Genomic DNA, 6,327 nt, shown 5'->3' on the forward strand with positions numbered 1-6,327 from the left:
TTCCTAAACACAAAAATTTATCTATCCTATCTATCTATCTATCTATCATCTATCTACCTAAATAAGTAGAGAAAGAGAGATACAAAGATATATTTGTGTGTATATGCGTGTTTGTGTGTTGCCCAATTCTTCTTTCTTTCTTTCTTTCTTTCTTTCTTTCTTTCTTTCTTTCTTTCTTTCTTTCTTTCTTCCTTCTTTTCTTTCTTTCTTTCTTTCTTTCTTTCTTTCTTTCTTTCTTTCTTTCTTTCCATTCTTTCTCTTTCTTTTTTTTTTTAAGGATTCACCTACAGTAGCTCACCATTACCAGATTATTAAAATGCCTGATAGAAATTCCTAGATATTCAGTTTGTTCAATTAAAAAATATTTGTTAAAGTCATTTGCAAGAGTTTGTGACATCCAATGCTGACCTTGAAACTCTATCATAGAATTGGTTGCTAAGAACAGAAATCAAAAAAGAAGGTAAGGGAGAAAAGAAGAAGACAAAGAATTTTGAGAGAGAAAGTGAAGGCAGAGAAAGGAAGAAGAAAAAGAGGAGATACCGTGGCAGAGTTGAGAAAGCAGATCCTTCCAGGTCACCAGATAAGTTTCATTCCAAGGCTGCATTTGTTTGTTTGTTTGTTTGTTTTGTTTTGTTTTATTTACATTACATGTCTTCTTTGTCCCTGTCACTTCTTGTCACTTCAGTCAACCTGTTCGGGAAGTTCATGGCCAGCCCAGTCACTGGGTGCAACCCACTGTCCTTCATTTAGACTCTTTGTTGGACTGTAGATCTAGGGCCTCTATTACCAGCACTTCTTGTACATGCTCCAGCTGGAAATGGCAGTGAATGCTCTCCTTTTTCCCTCCTCCACCTCTGACCCTCCATCAGGGCTTCTTGGTGTTCCTGGCCATCTGCCTGACATCCAGGGTTGCCTGCATTCTGACAAGAGAGAGTGGCTCACCTAGTTTCAGAACAACATCAGAGGTGCCAACACAAAGTAGACCAGGTACACTATCCAAAATACCCCTCCGTGGTTATTCCAACCCAGGGCTAAGCCAGGAGTTGTTCCAAAAATATATCACTGTATTTTGGCCTGAGTGTCACTTCCCCACTTGGCAAGCTAGGGCTAGAGAAATTGGAACAGAAATTTCCTGTTAGCCTGTCTTATATTCCCTCCTCTCAGATATACATCTTTACTTGTCCCATCTCTAATAGGACACAGTTGCCTCAGCTTTTACAATTATTTATAACATATCAGAAAGGAGCAGAAGCTCTACATTTTGTCTCTGACTTTCTCCAATGAATTTCAGCCAAGCTATTCCCTTCACACTAAACAAATGTTTTTGAGTGAATAAATGATCAGCTGAATGAGTATTTGCTGTATATCTGTACTTTGATATCACGGGTCACAGAACTCCCTAACTACATGTATTTTCTCTTTTTCTTGGCTCAGTGCAATTGTACCCATCCTTCGGGGTCGTCTCAAATCTCAAATCTCAAAGCCCCTGCTTCCTAGCCCAGTCTGTTGAAAATCAACTATTAAAGCAGTAACCTTTTTGTTAATCATCCCCTATGGTTAATCAAAAAACTTCCTTTAGTTAGTGCCAGACCATTTCATGTAAAGATACCTTGTTTCCAGAAATAAATGGGAAGCTCCTTTGGAGTAGGAAAAACATCCTCCCCCTATAATATCCTTGTTGGCCTCATGCCTGTAATTTACAAAGGATTATCATCTATTTAATATTGTCTTTCATATCCTCAAAACCAGAGTAGGGGAGAATAGTGGCTTTATTTCAATTTTCAAAATGATGGAATTGAACTACAGAGAGAATAAATGATTTCTTCAAGGTCATAGCCTTGATAAATGAAGAAGCCAGGATATAACTAAGTATTCTTACTTCAAAGCCAGTGACCCTTCTACTGTAGCATACTCTTTCCACTTTTTAACCCCCCTTCAGCCTCCAACAAAGTCATTCATGAGTTATAAGGGCTCAACAAAGAATGAGTGGATAAATGAATAGGTGTATGCTTTTTTCAACTCACCATTCCTACACCTATTTAGAAATACACCTAGTTGATATTTGCTTCAGAGTAAAAGAAAAATTCCTCTGAGAGGATGGATTACATATATAAAGACAGGAGCATTAATTGTTGAATGCATATATATAAACATATGAGAATTAATCATTGTAAGAAATAACCATGTGCAACAACTGAAATTCTCAGTGCAAAAGATGGATTCCATGGGTTGTCAATATTTCTAAGTTTTGAATCAGACTGTTCACAGACTTGGGTAAATGGGCTCATTTACAAAAAGACCACCTTCTGATCTTGTGTTTTAACTTACTCTTATCTTATTTGGATACTCTCATAGGCCTGCCCTGTGCATGGCCGCAGTTGTTGGCATCCAGAACACATCCGGATAACACAGTCAAACCAATGGCATGGTCATCTTCCCCCACCCAGAGCTCTTAGAGATGCTTTGAGGTATTTTGAATAAGTTCATACTGCATGAAAAGAAAAAAAAGTTGTTTTTGCAGCCTGCGACCAGATCTTCCAGGAACTGGCTTCTCCAGTTCCTGGAAGGTTTTGAGAATGTTAGACCATCTGTACATTGCTTTTCTGACATGTTGGTAGAGATTGCAAAGTATTATCACCACCACTAATTTACTTTGCTGACAAAGGAAGGGTGTACTTAAAAACGTGGAAAAAGAGAAAGAAATCCTAATGATAGGTTCTTGAACGTTATCAGCGTTACTGTAAATTAGCTTTTGTGCTAGAACAGCCTGTTTGGTGCCAGGAACAATTCTAAAGCTTTACAATACAAAACGGTGAGGTTTTAACACAATGTCGTCTAGACAGAACTTGTGCGACAATACAATCAAATCATTACTGTAAAGTTAAAAAAAATAACAGATGCAAAATTACTTTTAATTATTTCTTGGTGCCAGATCCCACCTCTCTAAATGAAGCTATTTTTTACTGTTATTTCTTCTGTCCCAGAAGATTTTTTTCAAGTAACTACCCTGGCCACAGGCAGTGATTTAAAATACTAGGGTTGAGGCTACAGTTTTTACTTGTGCCCAAATTCAGATTGGCCATCAACTCTTCAGCTCAGCTCTGCCATTGCCAGTTGTTCAATATACCTGTGTTGGGGAATTTAGACCCACAACCCTGCCAAGACCAGGGCCAATTGTTTCATAAGTTGGCAGGCTGGAGCTCTGCTGCAAGTTGGGACAGTGTCCTAGCAACCAAGTGACTCACCTCTTAAATTATCTCATTATTCTCTTACCCTAAATTGGGAGAAAGCTCATAATTTCCTTCCAATATATTTTCCTGCCACAGTGTAGTTTCTCTTTTAATTATATGCAGGAAAAGAGGTTTTCATTGTGGTGGTGGCTTTCTTTTCCTTACCATTTAGGGCCTTTTAAAATAGAATACATTCCTCAATGAGTATATATGTATATAATCATCTACACACACACACACACACACACAAATTAAAACTTCATCTGTTGCTTCCTTTAATCTCTATTTTTTAAAAAATATACATTTTTTTTGTTAGTTTAGGACCAGTTCCAACTTCCAATCCCCAATTTAGATTACATGCTCTGAGACTAACTCCAAACATTTACTGAGTTTGAAGGTCACAGTGCTATTGATTGATTTCTACTTATAATGTATGTTGTCCTAACATGAGTTGTGCTTTTTTCTATAACTTTGGGCTAAGTCCAAAAATGCAAGGATCAAAGCATCTGGACTTGTTGCTTTCATGTTTGGCATATAAAGGGGCTGGCAGTCACCAATGTGGTCTTGGCTGGGCCCTACTTGTTTTCATTCTCTGATGTGAAACAGTTGGGAATCACAGACCCTCCAACAACTAGAGTGGACTCAATAAAAATTGGCTTAATAATCTGCCAAGCATTTGGAAGTGCCAGTCTCCACAGTTTTTCAGCAGTTATTGGCCATGACATGTTTCTTTCTTTTTTTTTTTTTAAGGAAAGAATTTGCTGTGAAATTAGTTTTGAGATCAACATTTGAAATAGGTAAACTATTCATCTCAGTAAACTGACTTTATCATCTTTACATGATCTATTTTTCTGATGTGATGTTTCTTTTATCCGTTTGTTTGTCTGTTTCTCATGAAAATCAAACACGGAATACAACAAGTAATGGAGAGGCTTAAGCATTTGACCACTCTATCGAAAGTCCACTAATTTAAGAAAGTTATCTAGTCATCTTAAACTTTCCAGTTCCTTAGATGTAAAACATCCCATATTAAATAATTGAAATTTGATTCCAGTAAAAAAATATATTTAACATATTTATAAGGCACTATCTAAATGCGAACATTTATTTTGATTAGGGTGAGGAATTTTCCAAATGGATTCCCCCCCCCAAACTCCAGGGCAATGCTATTCTTTGCATTGAATTTTATTGTTATGAATATATTTAAAAAGGTGGATTTGTTAGCTAAGGCTTGTAAATATTTTTGTTATTTACAAATTTCATTGTTTTTCAAAATAGTTTTTTAACTCATCACCATTTTTACCTTTCTCTACTGCCTTGCTTTCCACCAAAAAATAGTAGTAAACATACATTTGCTAGGGATTGTTAAGATCTTGCAAAAGAAGGCTATGCCAGGGTAAATTTAGTAGCATTGGGGATGGGGGGAAGGAAAAAAAATGGGAGAGTATATTAATATTTTTGTAGTTATATTAGAGTCCTAATTTGAATTTGAACTTCTACTCAAGCCATTGCAATCGGAAAAAAAGGAACAATAATAAGCTTAAAGATTGAAAAAGAAAAATATTATCATTATTTGTTAATCATATGTTTATTTAAAAAATTTAAGAAAATGGGGGCACCTGGGTGGCCCATTCGATTAAGCATCTGCCTTCAACTCAGGTCATGATCCTGGGATCCTGGGATCAACCCCGCATTGGTCTCTCTGCTCAGTGGGGAGCCTGCTTCTCTGTCTCCCTCTGCCTGCCTCTCCCCTCGCTTGTGCTCTCTCTCTGCCAAATAAATAAATAAATAAATAAATAAATAAATAAATAAATCTTTTGGGGCGCCTGGGTGGCGCAGTTGTTAAGCGTCTGCCTTCAGCTCAGGGCGTGATCCCGGTCTTCTGGGATCGAACACCACATCAGGCTCCTCTGCTAGGAGCTTGCTTCTCCCTCTCCCACTCCCCTGCTGTGTTCCCTCTCTCGCTGGCTGTCTCTCTCTGTCAAATAAATAAATAAAATCTTTAAAAAAAAATAAATCTTTAAAAAAATTTAGGAAAATGAATAAAACAACTTCACAAGCAATAAATGCATTTGTTAAGCTTGTTGAGGAAATGTTAATATTCTGAAATCATGCTAGACTGCTACAGTGGCACGTTAAACGAGAAAATGGACACTCCTTTTACAATAATACTAATAGCAAACCCGAAGTGACATATGGAAGAATAAATTAACAGGAAATGCATAAAATCTGTAAGAAAAAGATCATAAGATGCTACTGAGGAAGCAAAGTATGATTTAAATAAGTAGAAATGTGCATAATGCTTTTCAAATAGTGAGATACAGGTTCTCGAAGATTGGTCTTTAATTCATCTATCTTTCATGTTAAATTCATAAGAAAAGAATATTTTTTGGAAGCAGACGAGCTGTTTCTAAAGTTCATGTGGAAAAATAAGCAAGCAAGAGGGGGAAGAACCATTCTGAAAAATGAAAATAATGAGAGACCACGCCCAATGTTAGACCACATTATAATGCTGTAATAATTAAAACAGTGTGATGCTGGCGCATGACTAGACAGATTGATTAATGGAACAGACCTAAAAGGTCAAAAATAGACTCAGATATGGATATGCATTTGGTATATAAAGGTGGCACTATAAATTAGTAAGGAGAAAGTGTTTATTCAATAACTATGTTGGAACAATTGAGTAAACACCTAGCAGAAAATGAAGCTGAATCCCTACCTCACATGCTACATTAAAATGAATTCCAGAATGGATCAAACACTTAAATCCATAGGAAAATGTTTTTATAATCTGAGTGGAGAAGGCCTTTTCAAGTCAGATGTGAATCTAGAAGCCATTAAAAAAAAAAGACAAATTCAACTGCATAAATGGAAAAGAATCTGCATAGATCAAATAAAAAAAGAGGTAAAATACAGATTAAAACGTAGGTATCTATAAATTACATAAAAATAAAGGAATTGTAGGGTACCTGGGTGGCTCAGCGGTTGAACATGGGACTCTTGATTTCGGCTCCAGATCACGGTCTCAGAGTGTCAGAGCGGTGAGATCCAGCCCTGGAAAGCCTGGTGTTGGGGCAGGGCGGGGCGTGGCGGG

The sequence above is a fragment of the Ailuropoda melanoleuca genome, chromosome 1 (genome assembly GCF_002007445.2).
Source record: "Ailuropoda melanoleuca isolate Jingjing chromosome 1, ASM200744v2, whole genome shotgun sequence".
Classification (NCBI taxonomy): domain Eukaryota; kingdom Metazoa; phylum Chordata; class Mammalia; order Carnivora; family Ursidae; genus Ailuropoda; species Ailuropoda melanoleuca.